The sequence below is a fragment of the Natator depressus genome, chromosome 9 (assembly GCF_965152275.1).
Source record: "Natator depressus isolate rNatDep1 chromosome 9, rNatDep2.hap1, whole genome shotgun sequence".
In the NCBI taxonomy this organism is placed as follows: Eukaryota; Metazoa; Chordata; order Testudines; family Cheloniidae; genus Natator; species Natator depressus.
The window spans coordinates 31261304-31288604 of NC_134242.1; the positions used below are offsets into that span (position 1 = coordinate 31261304).

Genomic DNA, 27301 nt, shown 5'->3' on the forward strand with positions numbered 1-27301 from the left:
AAATTATAGTGGAATTCTTACAGAAGAATACGAGTGTAAAGAAATTCAGCAAGATTAAGGTTATTATCAAGAATGCCAAAGGACATGTTAATGATTTATCACTTCTTAGAAATTGTTGAATCAAAGCATCCCACAGCACACTCTAACTGCCAGATGCAAAGCCCTTTGAAGTCACTGACAGCGTAAAACATAAAGAGCACAAGCTTATGTCACATATTAGATGGTAAAAAACACAAAGAAAATTGCATTAACTACAGTTGCAATAACACACGCGTACTGTTACTTCTGATAGCAGGATCGATATCACAAAACCTAGTAGTCTGTGTTCTCTCATTACTGGATGAGAATAGGAATAAATTATTAGTTTGTGGGTTTGGTCATCAGCCCAGAGTGGGCCAGTATGAGTCCCCCAGTTTCCAGACGAGGAGCTCAATCTTCCTCCTTTTAAAAAAGGGGGATCCACTCCTATAGTTTAGCAGTGGAGGAGAAGCTGGTAAGATGGAACCTTTACTTATCCTAGGGATGTGGGAAGTAGGACATTTACAAGTTTTCCCCAGAGTTCATAATTGGTTTGCTAGTGAAGGGAGGGCGGGGCAGGAAAATAATAGATTGTAAAATAATGTCCTTGCATAATAGATGTTTGTTTTAAAAAGAAGATAATAACTGAATTTTATGTGTTCAGAATCCTGGAATCACTTTGCTAAGAGCAAACAACATTTACATGGAATGTTGGGCTATGCATATCGCATGAAAGAATGAAATAGCTATCCTGGTCTGGTGAGTTTATGGTCATCTTGTTTTAAGATGTAGTGTTATGCCTGATGGAAAGGAAGAGCTAAGCTGTTAAATATGTATTTATAAATCATTCTAAAGGGTGTATTATTTATGCAGTAGAGCAGATAACTCCTCTTGAACCTTTGTGTTTTTTCGTGTAAATATGTTTTGGGAACACGTGGTGTGCATGCTAAAATTGCTCTCAAGAAACATTCTTTAAAGCTCCTGGCCAGGTGCTGACTGATTTTTGAACATCATAATCTGTGCTGATTAGAAATTTGTGGGGCTTGTTGTCATCAAAATACTAAAAGCAAGTAGAGCGTTTTCTGATCTAATTTCTTGCCATATTGCAGGACTTTAAAATAAATAGTGGGGGTTTTTTTAGTTGTACAAGTACAAAAAGGAGTTAACAAAAATAAAGAGATTATTTGTTTTAACATTGATTAATTTTAAATGGATAAGGTTCTTGTTTGTTTGATTGTTTTAAAATAGTGGATCAAAACATTTATCCTGAGGCTGAAACTTCATCTCACAAGTTTTAATCAGTATTTTATTATTGCTGGTTACAAATGAAAAATACAGCTGCAATTTTAATTATGTCATAAATAGTGACATTAGGCAGACTTTTCTGCGACTAATTTGGCCAAATTCATCCCTGAAGTAAACGGTATTACACCACAGAATGAACTTGGCCCTATCTGTGTATTTCAGCTCTTTAGGAACTAGTGTTAATTGTTTTTTCATCCCATTGCCAGTGATGAGCTATGCCCAGACAGACACTCACTAAAATACTGGTGGCATGGTTTGGCATATAAATTTTCACTTTACGTTTTTATATATACAGATGTGATCTAAAAATTTGTATTTTCCTAGCCTCAGTCGTTACTGCTTGCACATCACTTGGTGATAGCATTGATGAGTGAAATACAGTAGATATACATAAGCAATTTCACAAGAGAAACATGATCTACAAATCAGCTGCTATTAGAATATCTACAAAACAGATTTTGGATTTCTACCACTTGAACTACTACTATATTCAGTGTGATAGGATAACAAATGACGATTGCCATGCTTCAATTGAATTTATTGAAAGGCACAAGTAACATTCATAAAAGTGAATTTTATTTCATACAGTATGTGGAAAATACAGTAGCTTAGGTCTTAATCAACAGGTAGTAACAGTGTGTATTTAGCAGCAGGCCAGGAGTTATAAAATACAGACCAGCTCCCTGTAAAATCTAGGGATCTAGGCAAGTGTACAGTAATGTCTTTTAAGGACTCTTGGGTTAAGACATATACACAAAAAACACAAATCAGCCAACAAAACCCATTGTGTGGAGATTTCTTTTCTTTTCAGAGAGTCCTTAGCCAGATTTTGTTCCTCTATTAAACAGGAAGCCGAGCAACTATATGATTCAAGAGACACCAAAATAACTTGAGATGCTCTCAAAAAATTGTCTACTAGTGTTTAGAATTACAAAAATGTTCTGTAAAGCTCAATATAATTATGCGTATGTATATATTCTGCATATCCAAACCTGTTTGTAACCAGATTGTCAAGCACTTCATTCTGTCCCCTCATACAGTGGAACCATGCAGTCCCTATGCCCACAGAGGTGAGATAGGATTTGTCCTATAGGACCAGACATGTACCCTGTCTGTTTGAACAAGGAACTTCCTTACCTCTTGCTTTCTTATGCAGAGGTCTGCCACAAAACAGAGTGACAAGCAGAGCTAGGTCCCCATTCTGCTGCTCCTCTGTACCAGAGCCCTGGCCCAATATGGTAGGAGTGCCTGCTCTATCCCTCATCTTACCTCTGCTCATTATTCATCAGAGCCTCAGGAGAAAGCTTGGCAGACTCAGCCAGCATTCCTCCATGGGCTCTGGCTGTAGTGCAAGCCCTCGTTACCACTGTCCAACACAGCCAGTAGCTGAAAGCCACAATCAAGTCCTTAACTACTAAGGGCCTAATTGTGCATCCATTGTAGTCAATGATGTGCTTTATGTAGGAGTAAAGACAGCCCTGGTTCAGGAAATTGACCCAGGTGCTGAATTTGAGCTCTTAAGCGATAAACAGAATTTGCACAACTAGGTAACACTGCACAACGAATGTTGCTTTTCTCAGGTCATCCCTAATTTAGCGTCAGTGCCTTAATGGAAATGACTGCTGTATCTTACCTTTCAGTTGTTTCCTGATTCCTGCCTGTTGTGGGTATCAGATGCATGATGAGGTTTATTCAATGGCTGATTCTTTACCAAAGAGGCAGAATAGTGTATGTCACAAACGGTTAAGCCTTTAAAATTCCTTGTGGATTATTCATTGAAATTTGCATTGCTACAGAGTAGAAACTATTTTTGGTCTGTGCATAATATAGAATTAAATTATAATGAAATATGCAATAATGCAAGTACTCATAAAGTGCTTTTTGTGTATTGCAGGCATCCAAAAGTTTCAAATGCATAAAATATGATTACACGTGCTGCATAAATGACTGTGTATCCGGTCCATTCACATTTAATTAAAAGATTTTAAAAATATATGAAGCAGTTAAATTGCTATTGATATTTGCTATACTAGCTGGATTTAAATAAGTACAGCGAATAAAGGTGTGATGAGGCTGTAGAGCCTGTATCACCATCTACCTGGGCCAGAGGAAAAATACTTTGTGTTTTGCAGGAAATACTGCATGTTAATGACCCAGATAAAGCAAACTCTGAATCTGATTGTGCCACAGGCAGCTGTTCAACTTTAAAGGGACACTATCCAAGATATAGATGCATTTTGTTTTTTAAATTTTCCTTATGTGTGATACTTGGTCCAATAGTGCCTTAGATTATTAAAAGTGTGGGACAAAATAAAAATATAATTTACACTGCTTGTTTACTTTTTGCTCATTCATCCAACTATCTAGACATTCATACTGAACCCATCACAGTAGTGTCTTAGCATCTTAGAAAAATTATGTATTGCCAATAAGTTATTTCACTTGATTCTCTCTCTTTGCTTACAAGAAGATATACTGCGCTTTAGAGGGGTTTTATTATTGGCATTCTGCTGAAATGAATAGGCAGGTTTCATGCTAACATTTGCAGTCATCCTTGTGGAAGGAGATCCATAGCCAAGGGCGAGGCACACAGAGTTTTGTCCCCTGTTCTTTTGAGTCTAAACCTTGTTGCTGACAATTTCATTATTCCTAATTAATCACAGGTTGTCACCTCAGAAAGAGAGAAAATCATTCATATAGTCCTGTTCAATTCAGGACTTTGGATATTATGAGTTGGAGTTTGATCTGGTAGTCACTGAAGAGCCAGTCGAGTGCCCATAGCACTAGCCTGTGTTGGGCTGCTGTATTGTCAGCAAGCTAGAGCATCTAAGGCTATGGATATGCTACCATGGGATTGATGCTGCGATGATCGATGCATCAGGGGTCGATTTAGCGGGTCTAGTGAAAACCTGCTAAATGGATGGCAGAGCGCTCTCCGGTCGACCCCGGTACTCCACAGGGAACGAGAGGAGTAAGGTAAGTTGACCAGAGAGTGTCTCCCATCAACCCAGCATGGTGTAGACACCACAGTACATTGATCTAAGCTATGTTGATTCCAGCTATGTTATTCACGTAGCTGGAGTTGCATAACTTAGGTTGACTTACTGCGGTATTGTAGACATAGCCTTAGAAGCCCTATTTTCAGTCCTAAGAACTGTGTGTTGCATGAAACCATGATTTAATATCTCACTTTAGCTAGGAGATGATATCATAGACAGATGATGGAGTTTCTAATGGTCTGATTAACTAGTGGCAATAAGGAGTCCAGGAATATAAAAGGCTGTGTATCTTATTGACAATCTGGGGCTGATAACTTCAGTTTCTAATGAGGACATCGTATTGGCTACTTTCTCAAACTGTTTCCACCTCCATCTTACCCAGACTTAGTTTCAGCCACGTGCTTGTCATCCAGGCTCTAATATACTCAGGCTCTAGGCCAACTGAAGGAGGGTGTGGTTTTCATTTAAGGTGAAGGATATGTAGAGCTGGGTGTCATCTGTACTGCCTCATGAGCGGCAGCTTGGCAGCTTTACAGGTGTGTTGGATGGATAGCATATAGCAACTGGTGGTACTGCACAGGGGAGAGGCTGGAGACTGGAGTTCTATTAGGCTCTTTAGAAATTAGTCAGTGAAAAAAATATCTGAGCCAGCTGCAAGCATTTCTTTCACCCTGAAATCAGTAGTGTCTCATGAGCAAATGTGTTGAATGCAGCTGTGAGATCTGTGAGATCCAGTAGTCTGAGTACTGTTATTTCCATGGCTAGGAGAAGTGTTTCACTGTGCAACTAGTGTAATCTCTGAGCCATGTTCTGCTCTTAAACATGAGTTTACAAGACAGACGGCAGTTCAGAATAATTCTGCTAAGTATGATTTAGTGACTGCTATAGCGATAGAGAAATAGTCCCTCCCCCTCTTAGTCCTTTGCAGGGCCAATCTGCACAAATGTAGGAACTCCCAGACTCAACCTATCTAAACCCCCTGCTGTTTTTGCCATCAGCACTCTAGTTACCTACCATCTCTTTTCTTCTGTCACAGGTTATAATTGCTCCAATGCTTGTATGTTAATCGTCATAGTATGTAGACATAGTGTCTTGCTAGGTTAATATGATGACTACATCAGGAAATTGCAAGACGAAAGATAACTATTCCCTGGCAGATCATTACAGTTGGACCCTCCTGTTGTTGGACTATGACTTTATTCAGGAGACTAACTAGGAGAGGTGAATAGTTTTTCCTTCTCCTGTGCTGGCACCAAGAGTGGAGTTGTGGATGTAGCAAAGCTGGCTACCTCACATCACTGCATTTGCCCTGGAGGACTGAGCCCCACTGGTAGCCTATGGTAGGAATTAAAAACAGGCCTTTATTTTATTATTATTTTCCACGGGCCACAGCTAAGGGAATGGTAGAGATGAATCTGCAGTGAGCAAACCCTTACGGAGAGGGAGAAGTTGAGGATAAGAGGAGGAGCAAGGTGGATCAACAATTAGATGCTAATCTCATGAGGTCATCAGATCACTTGTGGTGGGGGCCCAGCAGGTCAGCAGCAGCAGAGAGTTAGGAGAATGGAGAGGGTCTCTCAGCCTGGATTTTCCATGACCACTGCATTCATAGAATCATAGAATATCAGAGTTGGAAGGGACCTCTGGAGGTCATCTAGTCCAACCCCCTGCCCAGAGCAGGACCGATCCCAACTAAATCATCCCAGCCAGGGCTTTGTCAAGCCTGACCTTAAAAACTTCTAAGGAAGGGGATTCCACCACCTCCCTAGGTAACGCATTCCAGTGTTTCACCACCCTCCTAGTGAAAAAGTTCTTCCTAATATCCAACCTAAATCTCCCCCACTGCAACTTGAGACCATTACTCCTTGTCCTGTCATCTGCTATCACTGAGAATAGTCTAGATCCATCCTCTTTGGATCCACCTTTCAGGTAGTTAAAAGCAGCTATCAAATCCCCCCTCATTCGTCTCTTCTGTAGACTAAACAATCCCAGTTCCCTCAGCCTCTCCTCATAAGTCATGTGTTCCAGACCCCTAATCATTTTTGTTGCCCTTCGCTGGACTCTCTCCAATTTTTCCACACCCTTCTTGTAGTGTGGGGCCCAAAACTGGACACAGTACTCCAGATGAGGCCTCACCAATCTCGAATAGAGGGGAACGATCACGTCCCTCGATCTGCTGGCAATGCCCCTACTTATACACCCCAAAATGCCATTGGCCTTCTTGGCAACAAGGGCACACTGTTGACTCATATCCAGCTTCTCGTCCACTGTCACCCCTACGTCCTTTTCTGCAGAACTGCTGCTTAGCCATTCAGTCCCTAGTCTGTAGCGGTGCATTGGATTCTTCCGTCCTAAGTGCAGGACTCTGCACTTGTCCTTGTTGAACTTCATCAGATTTCTTTTGGCCCAATCCTCCAATTTGTCTAGGTCCCTCTGTATCCTATCCCTACCCTCCAGTGTATCTACCACTCCTCCCAGTTTAGTGTCATCCGCAAACTTGCTGAGGATGCAATCTACACCATCCTCCAGATCATTAATGAAGATATTGAACAAAACCAGCCCTACCAACCCTTGCGGCACTCCGCTAGATTCCGGCTGCCAACTAGACATGGAGCCATTGATCACTACCCGGTGAACCCAACAATCTAGCCAACTTTCTACCCACTTTGTAGTGCATCCATCCAGCCCATACTTCTTTAACTTGCTGACAAGAATACTGTGGGAGACTGTGTCAAAAGCTTTGCTAAAGTCAAGGAATAACACATCCACTGCTTTCCCTTCATCACATCCGCCAATTCCTTTAGCACTCTCTGATGCAACACATCCGGCCCCATGGACTTGTGCACGTCCAGCTTTTCTAAATAGTCCCGAACCACTTCTTTCTTCACAGAGGGCTGGCCACCTCCTCCCCATGCTGTGCTGCCCAGTGCAGTAGTCTGGGAGCTGACCTTGTTCGTGAAGGCAGAGGCAAAAAAAGCATTGAGTACATTAGCTTTTTCCACATCCTCTGTCACTAGGTTGCCTCCCTCATTCAGTAAGGGGCCCACACTTTCCTTGGCTTTCTTCTTGTTGCCAACATACCTGAAGAAACCCTTCTTGTTACTCTTAACATCTCTTGCTAGCTGCAACTCCAGGTGTGATTTAGCCTTCCTGATTTCACTCCTACATGCCCGAGCAATATTTTTATACTCATCCCTGGTCATTTGTCCAATCTTCTACTTCTTGTAAGCCTCTTTTTTGTGTTTAAGATCAGCAAAGATTTCACTGTTAAGCCAAGCTGGTCGCCTGCCATATTTACTATTCTTTCTACACATCGGGATGGTTTGTCCCTGTAACCACAATAAGGATTTTTTTAAAATACAGCCAGCTCCCTGGACTCCTTTCCCCCTCATGTTATTCTCCCAGGGGATCCTGCCCATAGGTTCCCGGAGGGAGTCAAAGTCTGATTTTCTGAAGTCCAGGGTCCGTATTCTGCTGCTTTCCTTTCTTCCCTGTGTCAGGATCCTGAACTCGACCATCTCGTGGTCACTGCCTCCCAGGTTCTCATCCACTTTTGCTTCCCCTACTAATTCTTCCCGGTTTGTGAGCAGCAGGTCAAGAAGAGCTCCGCCCCTAGTTGGTTCCTCCAGCACTTGCACCAGGAAATTGTCCCCTACATTTTCCAAAAACTTCCTGGATTGTCTGTGCACCGCTGTATTGCTCTCCCAGCAGATGTCAGGATGATTGAAGTCGCCCATGAGAACCAGGGTGTGCGATGTAGTACCTTTTGCGAGTTGCCGGAAGAAAGCTTGTCCACCTCATCCCCCTGGTCTGGTGGTCTATAGCAGACTCCCACCACGACATCACCCTTGTTGCTCATGCTTCTAAACTTAACCCAGAGACTCTCAGGTTTTTCTACAGTTTCATACTTGAGCTCTGAGCAGTCATACTGCTCCCTTACATACAGTGCAATTCTCCCACCTTTTCTGGCCTCTCTGTCCTTCCTAAACAGTTTATACCCATCCATGACAGTACTCCAGTCATGCGAGTTATCCCACCAAGTCTCTGTTGTTCCAATCACATCATAATTCCTTGACTTTGCCAGGACCTCCCTGCTTGTTTCCCAGGCTTTGTGCATTTGTATATAGGCACTTGAGATAACCTGCTGATCGCCCCTCATTCTCAGTATGAGACAGGAGCCCTCCCCTCTCACACGCTCCTGCTCGTGCTTCCTCCCGGTATCCTGCTTCCCCACCTACCTCAGGGCTTTGGTCTCCTTCCCCTGGTGAACCTAGTTTAAAGCCCTCCTCACTAGGTTAGCCAGCCGGCTCTCGAAGATGCTCTTCCCTCTCTTTGTTAGGTGGAGCCCGTCTCTGCCTAGCACTTCTCCTTCTTGGAACACCATCCCATGGTCAAAGAATCCAAAGCCTTCTCTCCGACACCACCTGTGTAGCCATTCATTGACTTCCACGATTCGACGATCCCTACCCCGGCCTTTTCCTTCCACGGGGAGGATGGATGAGAACACCACTTGCGCTCATACTGCTTTATCCTCCTTCCCAGAGCCACGTAGTCTGCAGTGATCCGCTCATTCATGCCAGTATGAAATGTAAACTCTGCTCAGTCTACTGCATGCTATAGCTACCTCCATATTTCCATGAGCTCAGAGAAGCATTGATAATTACACTTCAAGTTAATATCCTATTACGATAATGGATAAGTTCACACCTGTGTATGTTTTTTTGTTTTAGGCAGTATGGCTGCAGATTCAACAAGATAACCATGCATCAACATATATGGTTGTCAAGGTTCCTTCCCCACTCTGAACTCTAGGGTACAGATGTGAGGACCTGCATGAAAACCCCCTAAGCTTATTTTTACCAGCTTAGGTTAAAACTTCCCCAAGGTACAAACTATTTTACCTTTTGCCCTTGGACTTTATTGCTGCCACCACCAAGCATCTAACAAATATATAACAGGGAAAGAGCCCACTTGGAAACATCTTTCCCCCAAAATCCTCCCCAAACCCTACACCCCCTTTTCTGGGGAAGACTTGATAAAAATCCTCACCAATTTGCGTAGGTGAACACAGACCCAAACCCTTGGATCTTAAGAACAATGAAAAAGCAATCAGGTTCTTAAAAGAAGAATTTTAATTGAAGAAAAAGTAAAAAGAATCACCTCTGTAAAATCAGGATGCTAAATACCTTACAGGGTAATCAGATTCAAAACATAGAGAATCCCTCTAGGCAAAATCTTAAGTTACAAAAAGACACAAAAACAGGAATATACATTCCATTCAGCACAGCTTATTTTATCAGCCATTTAAACAAAACAGAATCTAACGCATATCTAGCTAGATTACTTACTAAGTTCTAAGACTCCATTCCTTTTCTGTTCCTGGCAAAAACAACACAGACAGAGAGAACCTTTGTTTCTCTCCCACTCCAGCTTTGAAAGTATCTTGTCTCCTCATTGGTCATTTTGGTCAGGTGCCAGCGAGGTTATCCTAGCTTCTTAACCCTTTACAGGTGAAAGGGTTTTTCCTCTGGCCAGGAGGGATTTTAAAGGTGTTTACCCTTCCCTTTATATTTATGACAATTGTCAAGGTCATTTTTTGCGACTAGAAGTGTGAGAGCACTCTTTCTTTCTTTCTTTCTTCCCTCCATTACCAATAGATGTCTCCAGCCAAGATTTGGATGGGTGGAACATACAACTACTACAGATACTGTAGAACAATACATCAAATGCAGAGCAAATAGCAGCTGTGAGTCAGTTAATCACAAACAATAACAGAACAGAAATACATATTAACATACTAATATTTCATCTGCTAGTTTTTTTCTTAATAAGCTTGTTTTTAATTATTTTGTGATGGGCTGAATTAAAATTCTTATTTGTTTTGCATTTGATGTGCTCGTGCTCGCTGTCTGTTGTAAGATTTTATGCTGCCCCAATCTCTGTGTGCACTTTTTCTTCTGAATGCCCAAGAGGAGGGCTGGTTACTCATTTCCGTTTGTTAAATACTTTTGATCTATTAACAGACTTCTGTTTTTTTGCTGAAGTTTTTGCAGAGTAGTGTGGTTTTATTCTGATTTGGATACTAATACATTTGAGCTGTGCCACCCCTTCGCTCTGTTCTTTTTTTGAAAGAGCCTGCCTATGTAAGCTCCAGCTGAAATACCAGAGGACTATGTCTCATATCCTTCACTCTAATTTCCATCAAAATACTTGCAAGAAACATTCCTGAGACATTTCAACTAGAATTAACCAGCAAGGAATGATTTCCTAAGGTATGTGTTCCATCTCCTCACAGAGTCAAGGAGACTGCTGCTCCTGGAGAAAAATGACTTTTTAGCAGCCTGTTCTCCTCGCTGATGTATGAACCATTCTCATTAATAAGGGATTCTGGGTGCTTACTGAGGAGAAAATACATGATTTAACAATGAGCATTTTAAAAGAAAATCTTAAATGTAAAACCGTAACTATCAAACCATACTTAAAACTAATTCTAAACAGCTATTGTCTATCACATTCAGGAGATGATTTGATTCTTATATGCTCCTCTGCCCCTGTTCTTTGTCCTAATGCTTGCAGTTTTGATGGCTGCTGCCAGGCTACATACATTTCTTTGAAATGAAATCAAAACAGAGGCGGTAAAAGCTTCTAGCAACAAATTTCACAGCAAATGATAGAGAGCCTGGAAGGTCATGGAATATAATGATCCTGTACAGAATTTCAGCGAGTCCCTTTAGACTGTGCATTAATTACATTTCTAGGCACTGTGTTATAGGAATGTGGAACTTGCTTCTTTCTGTTCTACACAGGTACTGGCTATGTTATATTCTATTTTTGCTTAAAATTGCATTTATGTTAATTGTTATGAAAAATGGACATATCACATAGCAAGTATATGGCTATATTACATGCAAGAACAACACACTTATTCACTGTCATTGTGTACTGATATCCATAAGCAAATGACACAATGAATGATATCAGACCAGATCCTGTTCTAATTTATTCCTATATAAATTCAGAATACATTTATGGGAGTCAATGAATTGCTGTGGAATCTAGATCAGAATTTGGACCCATACTCTCTAAAGGCTCAATTTAGTGCTGGCACTTCTTTGACATGAAACCTGGATGGAGTTGTAGAGCCTCCTGCCTGACTCCACCCAGGGAGCACCTATTTGCATCCTGGGGGTGAGAGCAGAATACGCCTTAGGGTATCTTATACGGTTGCCTAACCCCTCCCTCCTCCTGGGAGTCAGAGTCCATGGGTCACATTCTGTCACCAATTACATTGGTATAAATCCAGTGCAATTCCAAAGATATAAGCAGAGTCCTTCCAAATTGACACTATGGTAGCTGAGGGAATAGCTTGCCTTGGCAACTGTCCAAATTTAGCTCCCGTGGAAGTCAGTGGGTGCTTTTCCACTCAGAGCAGCATGTTTCATCAGGGAGCGTATGATACTAAGACATAAGTAATTAATGGTGACGCAACTAAGAGGACTTCACTTAGCTTCAATATCCCTCAAGAAATCAACAGCCTTTAAAAAATATAGCAGTATGTTCAAGACTGATTATCACTAATGTATTGAAAAATCAGTCAGTCTTCATCTGGGGCTCATGTATGTTAGGCACTATTTTCACTGAGCATAGTATTTTACAATAAGAAGTAGTCCAACTCTGTCTTCCTTTCTGAAAAGTAAAACCACATTTAACAGCAATGGGTGGGGACTTGACTGAAGGCTACAGAATCAAAATCAGTATCACAAAATACCTCATTGAGATAAAAAGGGGCAGGGGAGACACACCAAAAGCTATAACAAGATCCATCTAAGTATTACAATAGTGTGTCACTCAATGTTTATCTATCATTGTCTTCTGTCAAATAGCAAGGAAATGAATTCTATCTTAAATACAAACCTTAAAATACAAAATTTTAATCACTGTAAAATGCATGCCTGTGTCTGAGTCTGTGCTGTTCCATACTTTTGGTGTCATGTATATAATGAGGGATTTGGTTTTAATTTTTTCACCTAGAATTAACTGAATTTTGAATTACATTACACTAGTTAATCATCTGGGACACCTTTGGACCTGTCACACAGATAAATATATGTAAATATAGATAATAAAATGAGTGGATTTTTTTAAAAAAGCAGACTAGCAAGGAAGGTATTTGAGAAGCCAGCATCGTCAGTTCTTATCCAGTGTGGACCTGTTATGACAAAAGCCAGCCCAGAAGCAAGTATCATTTATCATTTAGGGCCCAATTCTTCATTCCTGAGCAAATCTCAAGTTTAAAGGAAGACAGTCTGAGGCACTCATAGACCTGTTCTCTGGCCATTGCACATATGCTCTTCTGTATGAGTTTTAGCTAATGGATCCATAGTTTTCCAGATTCACTGGCTATCAGGCAATGAACTGGACCAGTGAGCCAGAGCTGGGATATTTGCGGGGGAGGTGGGTGTAAGGGAGGCTGCCGTCTAAGATGTAATTTAAAAAATAATTACATTAGGGCCACATCCTCACACGGCATAAACCAGCATATCTGCATTGAAATCAATGGAGCTGGGCTGATTGAAAGCAGCTAAGAAGTCTTTACTCCTTATGATTGTTAAAATAACCTGCAAATGATAAACTGAGCCTCACCAATGCAGTGAGTCTGAAGACAGTGTAAAATAATAGGCTTGTGAAATCTGAACTGCCTGTTTCATCTCAGTGAGGACCTGCACACGCTGCTATGAATGCTTTCTCAAGCAGGTGAAGTTTTGGAGTGTATCACTGCTTTTCTTTCCTCTCCCGCAATTCAGCCTTGCTGGCTACATTACCTGTAGAGCTGTTTCATGGCATGGAGAGCGTGCAAACCCCCTCTCGAGTGAGCACTCCACTGGCTCTCCCATGTGGGGTTTCCAGGACACCCTACGCCAGTAGCAGGCATGGGGAATTCTGTCCATTTTAGGGAGGAGATTACATGTTTTTGAGCTGCTTTTCTAATATCTGGGAGTACCAGTCTGTTATCACTGGAGAGTCAGTAGGCTTCTGATGATCACTTACCTCACAATAGCCTAATTATCTTCCAGTTAGGATTACAGAAACCCAGCATTGCTCCTGAATCATGTAGGATTACCATCTGTCGTGTCTATGGCTTAGAATATCTGCTAGTACGTTAATCAGTTGCTGCCAAAAGTGATTGAGATTGCAACATGACCTAAGATATGGAAAGCATCTCCAGTCTCTCACTGACACCTTTGACAGTTATCATTGGACAGTTATCTTTTACTGAAAAGTCTAGATGGAGTCCAATAAAACCTGTGTAAAATTTTAAACACTATCAGTCAGTCGTGCTTTTCTAGCAGACTGATCAGGTGCATTTAACATCCTTTCCTGCTGCTCTTCCTCAATTTCTTCCTGCAGGATTTTTTTCTTCTTTTAATCTAAGATCAGACAAAAATTATATATTAACTCTACATATATGCTTTGATCCTCTCCAGTTTGTAAATAAATTAATAACTGATGGTGGTTAAAGATCTTTTATCTCCACAGCTTCAGTGGGTGATATTGGAATAATCCATTTTTGGAGTAAAAATGGTTGCATGTATTTTCAAAGGACTTAAATGATGCCTCATGAAACACATGGTTGTAATAGCAGCATCCATCCAGATTTTCCAGTTGACTACACATCCCATAAACTTTATTTTGGGATTTCTCCATTTACCGAAATGTGCTGAATGATATGGATTACACTAATAGAGTCTATTTAAATGTAATGCCACCAAAATGTTATTTAATAGTGGGATTATGGTCTGCTTTTTATTTTTTAATCCCACCACATCTCTTTTCACCTGAATATGTAAACCAGGTGCAATATAATGAAGCTCCAGAGTAGGTCATTTAAATCTTCTCCATTTACTTAGACTCTGCAATTTTCTATCTGTAATTCTTGGTACAGTATTATCCCACATAAATGATAATATTGTATCACCTTTCATTTTAAAGACTCTGGATGGGATTTTCCATGTTAAAACTGAAAATCTCTAATTATATCTGAGGACTACCATTAATTTTATTATCTGTACCCTTCCCTAGAGGGGCTAATTTCATTTTCCCTGAAAGTGCTTTATTTTGAGATGAACTTTAGGGGGAACATATAGGACCATATTTTTAAAAGCAGGTCTTGATTTTTGAGCCTGCACATTACAAAAAAAGGCAAAAGTGATTCAAAGCAATATGCTTCAGTATTATCCATCTGGAATAGCACCTGGAGAAATCTGCTCGATTAAAAACATATTACCTTCCTCTGCAGTGCTAGCTTCAAGGAAACTGATCCTGCAAGCAAAGGTGAAGTGATGCTTGTTACTTTGTTAGAAAATTGCCTCTTGTTAATTTGTGAAAATTTGAAGTATTTGAAATCCTTATCAGCAGTGGTGAGCTGGAGCCGGTTCGCACTGGTTCACGCGAACCGGTTGTTAAATTTTGAAGCAGTTTTAGAACCGGTTGTTAACCCGCTTCCCTGTAGGGGGCGCTGAGGCTTTGATGGGCTCTGGCCGGGGAAGTGATGTAATTCCTCCTCCGGCCTCCGGGGGTGCTGCACTGCGGGAGCCATGTGGGCTGCTGCCTGGCCCTGGGCACAAGCCCTGATGCTGCTGCTCCCCCAACCCCTGGCCCTGGGGCTCCCGCTGCTGCCTGGTGGGTCCCCGGCTGCTCTGCTGGGCCTGGGCTGCGTCCTGCTGCTCTCCCCGTGAGTACCCACCACCCTGCCCTCAGCCAGCCCCTGTCTCCAGTCACCCCCTGCCCTGCCTGCAGCCAGCCCCTGCCGCACCCCCTGCCTGCAGCCAGCCCGTCTCCAGCCCCTGCCGCACGCACCCCCTGCCCTGCCCGCAGCCAGCCCCTGCCACGCGCACCCGCTGCCCTGTCTCCAGCCAGCCCTGCACCCCCTGCCTGCAGCCAGCCCCTGCCACACCCCCTGCCCTGTATACAGCCAACCCCTGCTGCACGCACCCCCTTCCCCTGCCCACAGCCAGCCCCTGTCTCCAGCCAGCCCTGCACCCCCCTGCCCTGCCTGCAGCCAGCCCCTACCTCCAGTCAGCTCCTGCCCTGTCTCCAGCCAGCTCCACACCCCCTGCCCTGCCCGCAGCCAGCCCCGCACCTCTGCCTCCAGCTAGCCCTGCCCCACGCCCCTGTCTGCAGCTGGCCCCACATCCACTGGTGCCCTGCAGTTCCCAGGGCAGTAACCCTGCACACCTGCTTCAATGAGGGGGGCAGGGAGTAGCTGGGACCCACACATGTGCACACCCTAGGGTGACCAGACAGCAAGTGTGGAAAAATCAGGACGGGGAGGGTGGGGTAATAGGAGCCTATATAAAGAAAAAGACCCCAAAACTGGGACTGTCACTATAAAATTGGGACATCTGGTCACCCTAGCACACCCCCAGGGAGTAGCGGGGACCCACACATGTGAAACGGAGCTCATTTCTAGTTCAGGCCCATCTTTTTAAAAAAGAACTTTAGGCAGGGTTAACATACATCCGGACAGGTCAGGCTTTTTGGTTCTTAAATCGCCATCCGGGAGGAATTAATTCCTCCCGGGAAAATACGGACGTATGATAACCCTGTTGGTACAAAAAATACATACTGGGGCACATCCCTTAAATCAGAACTTTTTATAGGGAACCGCTTGTTAAGATCATCACTGCTTATCAGGCTTTGGAAGAGGGTTTTTCTCCCATCTCCATTTCTGCAGCACAGGCTTTTGACTTTGAGGTAGCAAGGCCTTAAATAGTTTATATTTTTATTTAGAAACTTTCAAAAGATGCCATTCCTCCCAGTTCAAGCACAATTCTCTCAGGCCTTGTCAGGGGCTCCACTTAAATTTACCAGTAGTGTCTGCCCTTTAGGAGTTTGTAATTTACACCGACTGAGAGTAGCTGTCATTGGAGAAGACAAATGGATAATCCTATGTGAATCACTGCCTGTTTTGTGATTCACAGATGCTGTTGATAATGTCCCAGAAAATGTTCCTTCTAATGAAACCTTACCCCGGCTTTACCCACTAACAGATGAGACTGTGTTCTGTATCTTACTAGATCAGATCAATGGCTGTGACAGCTCTTGCACATTTGCTTCTTTTTCAGTCGTCTGGTTGGAGGTCCAGAGTAACAGCAATAATACCACACATGTTCTTACAAGCATGCATTTGGCTTCAATTGCAGTGGTACCTTGTGCTCCATACAACACCTTTCATCTTCAATACACTTTACAAAAATTAAATTAAATAATGCATTAGTTAAAGATCATAACAGTCCATCATTTTACAAGATAACACCTTTGTCGTTGTCTGCAAAACAAGTAATTTATTTTATTTATGTATTTAATACCATTATTAAAATGCATCTGTTGTTATCACTAGACACAGACACACAATAAAAGCATTTCAAAACTAACAAAATAAACCAACAAGTTATGTGCTTTATATCTCACTCATTCAACACACATTCCCTCCCTCCCCCCATAACCCAACTACTTCTCAAAAGCCTGGGAAACAGTTTTTGCAGTATGTCCAGAATATCAAAGATTTATACACTTCTTATTTTTGCCTTAAATGATAAACCCATTTGAATGACTGGCCCATAAACTTCAAAAGTTTAGAAGCATTGAATATCATATTACAGACACTAACGTGCAGTATTGCTGGTTGACCTGTACTTTTGGGGACAGTTTGTTGGTTGCTCTATTGCATATGGCAAAGGACACAATGAGACATTTACATTTCAGATTTGTGAGGTCAAATCTTCAAAGGAAGAGGCAGCAGATGCCCTTACAAAAATCTCACAATTCTGCTTGCTAACTAAGGACTGCTGCCTACGCAGACGGGCAGGGAGGTGTGCAGTATAACTTGATTCTACTTGCAAATATCCCTTTGCATACACAAATGTGCTGTTATATGAAGAAAACAATTGCAACTTCCTTTGAAGGGGTGGCCCAAAAAAATCTCTTCAGTAGAAAAGGATTCTTGACATGTGAATTATCAGAAAGCAGACCATCCACTGAGCAACAATAGTGGATTCATATAGAATTGGGGGGTGGGGGGAAGTCTGGTAGAGCCAAAGGCACATTTTTTCTACCAGAAATCTCCATATGGGCATATAGGCTTTTTCCTTCATAAATTCCCCATTTTCCTTTATTCAGATTTGCTTCTTCTAAAAACAACTTTTGTTATTGTGACAAGGAAAGCTGGCAATTCTCACTGTTAGAAGGAAGTTACAGTATGGCTTGGATTCATACTCTTCTTGTCCGAAATGTAGTTTTAAAGAAATAGGTTACCACTGATTCACAATGTTCATATTTCAGGTGGCAACGGAAGTAAATATCACTAGCACTTGAATATAAAACTTTCACTGAAGAAAATAACCATGTATCAGCAATCCCTCTGTGTTACTAATAGGCCTGTGTGGAATTGCCATACTGTGGTTATCATTATAGGGGCATGGCGTCAGTTTTCATGTCCCTTATAATGTATGATAGTCAAATTTTATGCAAATGCTGTTTTGGCCGTGGAAAAAAAATCATAGAACTTTACACATTTTCACTCACAAATGAGCCCATGAAATTAAGTAAAACGTTGATGAAAAGAAACCCAAATGTCAAATTTAAGTAAATAAAAAAATCTTTCAGTTTCACTGTGAACATTTTGAGCCTCCCTAAATCACTCCCTTAAGAAGGAGAGCTGTCTAGTGGTGTGACCAGAAGTCAGTGCTCTTGGGCTCTATTCCCAGCTTTGCCACTGACTTGCTGTGTCAGCCTTAGACAAGTCATTCGGGCCCTGATCCTCCACCACCAAAGTCAATAGGAACTTTACCACTGACTTCACTGGATACAGTGTCAGGCCCTTATTGCCTGATTTGGAATAAATAAATGGATTGCCTCAATAACACTGTGCATTTCAAAAGTTTATTTCATCCTTGGATCTCAAAGTAGTGCACCAGCACTCATTATTGTCTTAGAAATTACACATGAGAGAAATATTACCATTCCCATTTGACAGATGGATAGACTGCAACCCACAGAGGTTACGGTCCTAATTTTCAAACAAAGCCTCCACTTTTACCGGTGCACTTGTAATAAATTTGGGCCTACAACTTTACTATTACAGCTGATTCATGTGTTTCCTGGGCAATTTTTCAGACAAGATTGTGAATATAATAAATATTTACCAATAGATGTGGAAAATGTTGGAATTATATTAAATTGCCCCCAGACAAAACTGAAAAGGGAGGGGGAATTATAAGATTGATAGAACTTGTTTCAAGAAGCTTACCTTTTGCTATAAGAGCTGGGGGTGTTATAAAACACCAGGATAGAATGGAAAAGGAGTACTTGTGGCACCTTAGAGACTAACAAATTTATTTGAGCATAAGCTTTCGTGAGCTACAGCTCATTTCATCGGATGCATTCCAATGCTGTAGCTCACGAAAGCTTATGCTCAAATAAATTTGTTAGTCTCTAAGGTGCCACAAGTCCTCCTTTTCTTTTTGCGGATACAGACTAACACAGCTGCTACTCTGAAACCAGGATAGAATGGGAGTACTTTGCTCATTCGTTAACAGTCATTGGCCTGTAAACATCTCAAAATGTCACTCTGGGTCACTCAGTGCTGTTGTGTGTCTGTAAAAGAGACCTTTTAATTTCTGAAATAGTCCTGAATCATCCTGTTAAAAAAGGCAAAACTGTATGAATATGATTCAGGATCATTAATCATCTTCATTCTGCCATTGTACCAGCTCTCGTTATATGCTTTTACATGTATACAGTAGCTCATCACATTTGCTATCATTATAGAGAATCTGCAAAATTGCCTAATGAGCACTCACTACGCTATCTACTTGCTATCTGTAGACAAGGTGGGAGGTTGACAGGTACAGCATTGTCAGTTGTGTTCTTGCTACCTATCAATAATGTAGTTCTTTGTTAAAGAGATAAAGTAAAGAAAAATTCCAGAAGAGTACTTATCTATAATTTTACATATTTAAACAGAAACAAAAATTAAATATGGCAGTGAATGCCATTTCTATCAAATGATTTTATAGAAATCTAACAAATGTTACTACATAAATAATAAAGGGGCTAGATTTATACAAATGTATATGCTAGACTATCAAAGAAATGCTTTTGTAATTCAGCACAGAAAAGGAGTGAAGAAGAGAAAAGATGTAATAAAATAGATGGGTGAAATCCCAAATCGACTAAATTCAATGGCAAAACTCCCATTGAGTTCAGTGGAGCCTGATTTCACCCTAGATCTATAACCAAATAAGAAACCCTTTTCTCTGACATCTGACTGGCTAACTTGTACAGTGAAATACATCTTAAGTGACCCTCAAGAAAACAATTGCTGAGCACAGGTGGCTGTTTAAGCAAAGGTCAAACAAAACAGTACTAGAAACCTTAAAATGGAGATCAGGTTTTGGGTAGCCTGCTGGAAGTGCTTTGTGTAGGTTTCGTATTATATTACACTTAAAATATAAGGATTTGGGGCCAAATCCTGCTTGATCTACTTGTACAAGTAGTCCTGTTGACTTCAGTGGGACTCCTTGTGTGAGTAATGCAGACAGCACCTAGCCCTTCTTATACACATAAATACTTGCCAATATTTAAAAAATCCTTTATTATTTTCCATCCTAACCTTTTCTTCATGTTTACTTTATAACCTAATTTTATGCGCAAAGACTTACATTTTCAAAAGTGACTAGTCATTACGGGTGCCCCAAAACTGAAACACTCATGAGCAAAAATCAGTTTTGACAATTGAGTCCAAAATAGCGAGAAACTGATATAGCTGTTCTCTCAAAGAAAATGATTCACTGTTTCTATTGCTGGATTGCCAACATTTTGTTCATTGAATATTCTCAGCAGAGAGATCCAGATGAGCACATATGGTTATTTGAAAGTTTCTGTGGATTCCTTTCATTCAGTTCTTGTCAGGTGATGCCACTTATCTTTGCAGAAATCTAATTTAGGGGAAATTGGTTTTGGAGTAACGTGTCTAGTAAAATGGGAAGAAAATGCATCTTCCATTAGTCAGGTGACTGAAAAGATAAACTGAAGTGTTTCTTTGCCAGTCCTCACTGTTGATGCTTTTTTAAATGGATTGATTCTCAAACAGTATGTTGCTTTTAAAAAATGTGATTTATCACATTTATCACGCTGTCTATGGAGACTTCTTAACTGAATCAAATAGGACCTTGGATCTAAACACCACCCACTATGGGGGAAACATTGAGATTTGTGGCATAGCCCATCATTAGTTGCTATTCACTACCAGTTCTGTGAGATTTCCTGCAATGTCCCACTTTTCTGTTTTGTCTCAAAGCACTGAACTATTAGCTCCCTGCTGAGGACTTGTTGAATAATAAAACAAAATTGAATGTTACATTTAATTCCCCACACAACCCCAAGAACTAATGGAAAGGCTGCCTGATAGACAGGTCACATACTGTTACAATTAATTGTTTGTTGCCATTAATTATGAGTGAGCCACAAAAGAATCAGAAGTCCAGTTCAGATAAACCTATAAAAGATTGTGTCTTCATTTGAACTGGATGAACCTTTGGGCAGAGTCTTTCTTGTAACCCACTGTCATACTTTGGCTATGAGGAGGTTTCTAACCTGGCAGCAGAGCAGTAGTATTCTTCAGATGAAGTATCTGCAGCTCTCAGTGCCACAAGCAGAACCTTTCAGGGGGATGAATCTTTCCCCTCCTGACCCTGCAAATGCATGCATCGGAAGTGTCCATGACACTGCTCATTGCAGCAGTATGTGGAAGTACCGCTTCCAGTGCTGTGTACTTCATATTTATCAGGAGAGCGGGCTGAATACTGGTTAAAGTTATTTGTGAATAAATTATTCACGTTTTGAGGGGGAGAAAATGCAAATAATGTATATGATAAATACTGTCCCACCACCTAAAAAGCTGGTAAATTGAAAAAAAAAAATGTAATCACATGTAATTTATTCAACATTTGATAGAAGAAAATGTGTTGAATAAATTACTCATTGCTATTGGGCCAAATGCAGCTCTTAGTTATGCCAGTGTAAATCCAACTGGTGTAATTAAAAGCAAAATCCAGTCCATTATGCAACCAGCTCTACTTAGCAGGCACTCTGGGATTCTGTCTGTAGTGATGCCCATGAGTGCACCAGAGGAGTCAAATTCCAAAGAGCCCAAGATATGCAGATTCCCAGGGTCCCTGCACATTCTGCTTCTCAAATGTCAAGCAGTGGAGGCCTGGAGGAAGTAGTATTGTCTAATAAATAGGGCATTGAACTGAGAATCAGGTCAACTAGGTGCTGTTCCCAGCTGTCCCACTAATTTGCTGTGTGACCTCAAGTAAGTCAGTTCATCTCTGCATCTGTTTCTCCTTTGTCTTGTCTATTTAGGTTGCAAGTTCTTCAGGACAGGATCGGTCTCTTGCTATGTACTTCTATGTACCGTGCCTAGCACAATGGGGCTTTGACTCCATAGGGAACTCTAGGTGCTTCTATACTACAAATAATAAACAACAAGGACCAAAAACCCAACACCACAACACAGGGAAGAGGCAGGGCTTAACTGAACTGCTCCAAAAGGTCAAAATAGGGTGTGTGTGATTAATTTGAAGTTTGAGCAAAAGTTCTGGATAGTTCCTTTTCTGGCCAAATCAATTCACTATCCTTCAATATACTAATAGGGTAGGCAGTGTTTGTGATGTTATAATTAAGGGTTAGTTAGTTTTTCTTTTTAAACCACATTTTCAGCAGGGTGTCATCAGAGCATCATTCAATTCCTTAAAGAGATTTATTTTAGACAAAAAGAACAGGAGTACTTGTGGCACCTTTGTTTGTCTCTAAGGTGCCACAAATACTTCTGTTCTTTTTGCGGATACAGACTAACACGGCTACTACTCTGAAACCTTCTTTTAGACAGTCTGCCGTGGAGTTGTTTGATAACATCATCATATAGGCTGATACACCTTGTCTTCTGTGAACCTATTGGAATCCTCACTCTGGGCCAGATTTTGTTCCTGGTTAAGTTGACATTATTGGCATTACCCTAAATACATCAGAGTAACCTAGATCAGAATCTGACCTTCTGTCACATCTTCACTTCCTCTTTAATTTCTTATATTGCTGAGAGCCCGAAAAAAATTGTCCACTAATCTGAGACTGTCAATTTTCAATGATGATGAGGTCTTGTTAAGTTTACAGACCAGTTTCTGGAAGATATTCTTGAAGAAAACTCCCCCCATACCCTCCCCCCCAGTTCAACAATTTTCTTGAGAATGATGTACCATACGGTGTATGGCATAGAGCCCTGTCTGTCACTGTAGTAACTAAGACTGACCAGAAAACAAGATGGAAGCTGGAGGCATGTAGGTAATTATAGCGGTCAGTAGGTTTCCGGTATAGGGTGGTGTTTATGTGACCATCGCTTATTAGCACAGTAGTGTCCAGGAAATGGACCGCTTGTGTGGATTGGTCTAGGCTGAGGTTGATGGTGGGATGGTATTTGTTGAAATCATGGTGGAATTCCTCAAGGGCTTCTTTTCCATGGGTCCAGATGATGAAGATGTCATCAGTGTAGTGCAAGTAGAGTAGGGGCGTTAGGGGACGAGAGCTAAGGAAGCATTGTTCTAAGTCAGCCTTACAATACCCACCTTCTGAAGTGAAAAAAACAGATTGACAGAGCCAGAAGAGTACCCAAAAGTCACCTACTACAGGACAGGCCCAACAAAGAAAATAACAGAATGCCACTAGCCGTCACCTTCAGCCCCCAACTAAAACCTCTCCTGATGTTTAAGGGTGGCTATTTTGCAACAGAAAAGCTTCAAAAACAGACTCCAGTGAGAAACTGCTGAGCTTGAATTAATATGCAAACTAGATACAATTAACTTGGGTTTGAATAGAGACTGGGAGTGGCTGGGTCATTACACATATTGAATCTATTTCCTTAAGTTAAGTATCCTCACACCTTCTTGTTAACTGTCTAAATGGACCATCTTGATTATCACTACAAAAGTTTTTTTTCTCCTGCTGATAATAGTTCATCTTAATTAATTAGCCTCTTACAGTTTGTATGGCAACTTCCATCTTCTCTGTATGTATATATATCTTCTTACTATATGTTCCATTCTATGCATCCAATGAAGTGGGATGTATGTAGCCCGCGAAAGCTTATGCTCTCATAAATTTGTTAGTCTCTAAGGTACCACAAGTACTCCTGTTCTGTTCTTTTTGCGGATACAGACTAACACAGCTGCTACTCTGAAATCTGTCTTTTATGAAGATGTATGTAAGTGAATGTACTATTTTGGTCTTTTTTATGAGTAAAAATATAAGTGATCCCAGAAGGACTGCTAGAACAGTCTCAAAGGTTATCAATACTATGACACACTCACACATTATCATAGAAATCTGTGAGCCTTGGTGCAGTTGGCTAATGCACAGATCTTTCTGTTCTGCATTTGTGAGTTCAAATCCAGGTTAGATTAGAAGGTAAAATAGATCTCAATGGTTTACCCAGACTTTAGTGAGCATCTGTCAACATGAGAACACCACTAAGCAATTTAACATAATGAAAGGATTCTGCTAGAAGGAGCCAGAGCATTATCCTGTTAAGTATGTTTTATGTCATAGCTAAAGTATACTTGCAAATCTAGTAGTAGAAACTTGTACATGTCCTGCTGTTATTTTAGGGCTGTCAAGTGATTAAAAAAAATTAATTGTGCGATTAATCACACTGTTAAACAATAATAGAATACCATTTATTTAAATATTTTTGGATGTTTTCTACATTTTCAAATATATTGATTTAAATTACAACACAAATTACAAAGTGTACAGTACTCACTTTATATTTATTTTTGATTACAAGCATTTTCACTGTGAAAAGACAAAAGAAATAATATTTTTCAATTCACCTAATACAAGTAATGTATTGCCATCTCTTTATCATGAAAGTTGAACTTACAAATATAGAATTATGTACAAAAATACTGCATTCAAAAATAAAACAGTGTAAAATTTTAGAGCTTGCAAGTCCACTCAGACCTACTTCTTGTTCAGCCAATCACTCAGACAAACAAGTTTGTTTACATTTGCAGGAGATAGTGCTGCCTGCTTCTTGTTTACAATGTCACCTGAAAGTGAGCACAGGCATTCTCATGGCGCTGTTGTAGGTGGTGTCACAAGATATTTTCTTGCCAGATGCATATGCTTCAACCACCATTCCAGAGGACATGCGTCCATGTTGATGATGGGTTCTACTCGAAAACCATCCAAAGCAGTGCAGACCGACACGTGTTCATTTTCATTATCTGAGTCAGATGTCATCAGCAGAATGTTGATTTTTTTTTTTTTTTTTTTTGGTGGTGGTAGTTTGGGTTCTGTAGTTTCTGCATCAGAGTGTTGCTCTTTTAAGAGAACAAAAGTACCATGCAAATGCCTGTTCTCACTTTCTGGTGACCTTGTAAACAAGAAGCGGGCAGCACTATCTCCTGTAAATGTAAACAAACTTGTTTGTCTTAGTGATTGGCTGAACAAGAAGTAGGCCTGAGTGGGCTTGTAGCCGCTGAAGTTTTAAATTGTTCTGTTTTTGAGTGCAGTTATATTAAAAAAAAAAATCTACATTTGTAAGTTTCACTTTCAGGACAAAGAGATGCACTACAGTGCTTGTATTAGGTGAATTGAAAAATACTATTTCTTCTGTTTATCATTTTTACAGTTCAAATATTTGAAATAAAAATATACACTTTGATTTCAATTACAACACAGAATACAAGATATACATGAAAATGTAGAAAAACGTCCAAAATATTTAATAAATTTCAATTGGTGGTCTCTTGTTCAACAGTGTGATTAAAACTGCAATTAATTTTTTTGAGTTAATCGCATGAGTTAACTGCGATTAATCGACAGCCCTAGTTATTTTGCCTGATATCGAACAGTGCCCTCAATTCTTGCTCTGCTGAGAACTATAGTAAATGTAACCTTAATCTACCAAAACAACTTGTATTTTGTGTCGCAGAACAAATTTTAAAAGTAATACACAGCTATAATTCAATCATAGTGCTTGACTGACGTAACAAAGAATATAGCAAAAATCTCAAAATCGAATTGTGGCCTAAGTATTCATACAGGGGTCAGGGACTATTGTTATTAAAAACAATTCTTAAAATGTTTAGCTGTGCAGAGAAATGAAGAAACAGGAGGACTGCTGTTACCAAATTGTAACTAATAGCGTTAAGTTCCTGAATATAAAATCCTGACTGTAATTCTGAATGTGAAAAAGAGGAGATGGGTTACAGTCCATGTGTGACAGTGAGTCATCGAAGAAGAGGGGAGACACCTGGACAAGATGATACAAAAGAAAAAAGTGATTCCTATGAGTACACTAGAGAAATTAAACTCCAGATATCCTGAGATGGAAAAAAAAATCATTTTTCTGGAATTAAAGGGGCAGAATGTTTTTCATTTGGCATTGATTAGTCTAGTAACCAGATTTCATCCTCATAAACCCACAACAGTTGAGTTCCAAATTTATTTGAATTCTGGGTGATAATATGAACTGACTAACAGAAGGATCCAGGTCCAAACACCACATGATTCTTCCACCGCTGTCTATGATCCAGCTAATGTCTCCCGCACCACCCGCTGTGCTCCTCCCCTTCTGATCAATGTTCTGCTTCTACATGTAGCATGGGCATAGAGGGGAAGCAGAGCCCTGATCAGAACACAAGGAGCAGACCTGATGGTGAGGGAGCAATAGGAGGAGAGTTCAGGCGAGACAGCACATAGAGAGCAGATAGGCACATCAGTTTATGGTTAGACCATAGCACTGCCTATAGAGCACTATTCAACCTCCTTAGCAAGTACCAAAGCAAAGCACAGTACCACTCTATACTCTCAATTGCAACACTCTGCTGCCATCACTTCCTCCTCCTCAACTAAACACAGAATCATAGAAATGTAGAACTGGAAGGGACCCTGATAGGTCATCTAGTCCAGTCCCCTGCACTGAGGCAGGACTAAATATTACCTAGACCATCCCTAACAAGTGTTTGTCTAACCTGTTCTTAAAAGCCTCCAATGACAGAGATTCCATAACCTCCCGAGGTAATTTGTTCCAGTGCTTAACTACTCTAACAGGAAGTTTTTTCTAGTGTCTAACCTACATCTTCCTTACTACAATTTAAGCCCATTACATCTTGTCTTGTCCTCAGTGGTTAAGGAGAACAATTTATCACCCTCCTCTTTATAAAAACCTTTTACATATGAGGAAAGTTAACATGTCCCTCCTCTATCTTCTCTTCTCAAGACTAAGTTTTTTCAATCTCTCCTCGAAGGTCATGTTTTCTAGACCTTTAATCATTTTTGATGCTCTCCTCTGGACTTTCTCCAATTTGTCCACATCTTTCCCGAAGTGTGTTGCCCAGAACTGGACACACTACTCCAGCTGAGTCCTTATCAGTGCTGAATAGAATGGAAGAATTACTTCTCATGTGTTGCTTACAACACTCCTACTAATGCGTTCCAGAATGATGTTTGCTTTTTTTACACCAGCATTACATTGTTGACCAAGATTTAGTTTGTGATCCACTACAACCCCCAGATCTTTTTCTTTAGTACTCTTTTCTAGGCAGTCATTTCCCATTTTGTATTTTGCAATTGATCATTCCTTCTTCAGTGTAATACTTTGCATTTGTCCTTATTGAATTTTATTCTGTTTATTTCAGACCATTTTTCCAAATTGTCACAACCATTTTGATTTCTAATCCTGTCCTCCAAAGCGTCTTCATCCCCTCACAGCTTGGTAATATCTGCAAGCTTTTTCACTGTACTATCTTTGCCATTATCCAAATCATTTGTAAAGCTATTGAATAGAACCAGACCCAGGACGGAACCCTGCAGGACCCCACTCAGTATGCCCTTCCAGCTTGACTGTGAACCTTTGA

At 40.7% G+C, this 27301-nt stretch overlaps 1 protein-coding gene and 1 long non-coding RNA gene across 2 annotated transcripts in view; both read left to right on the plus strand.

Moving 5' to 3' along the window:
* The window catches only part of SLC9A9 (solute carrier family 9 member A9), a 309971-nt gene that overhangs the window by 254014 nt on the left and 28656 nt on the right, over positions 1 to 27301 (plus strand). The window lies entirely within an intron of this gene.
* Positions 469 to 25641, plus strand: LOC141993950 (uncharacterized). The gene is made up of 3 exons (XR_012640976.1): positions 469 to 493; positions 683 to 777; positions 25532 to 25641. It is a non-coding gene; the product is annotated as an uncharacterized LOC141993950 (long non-coding RNA).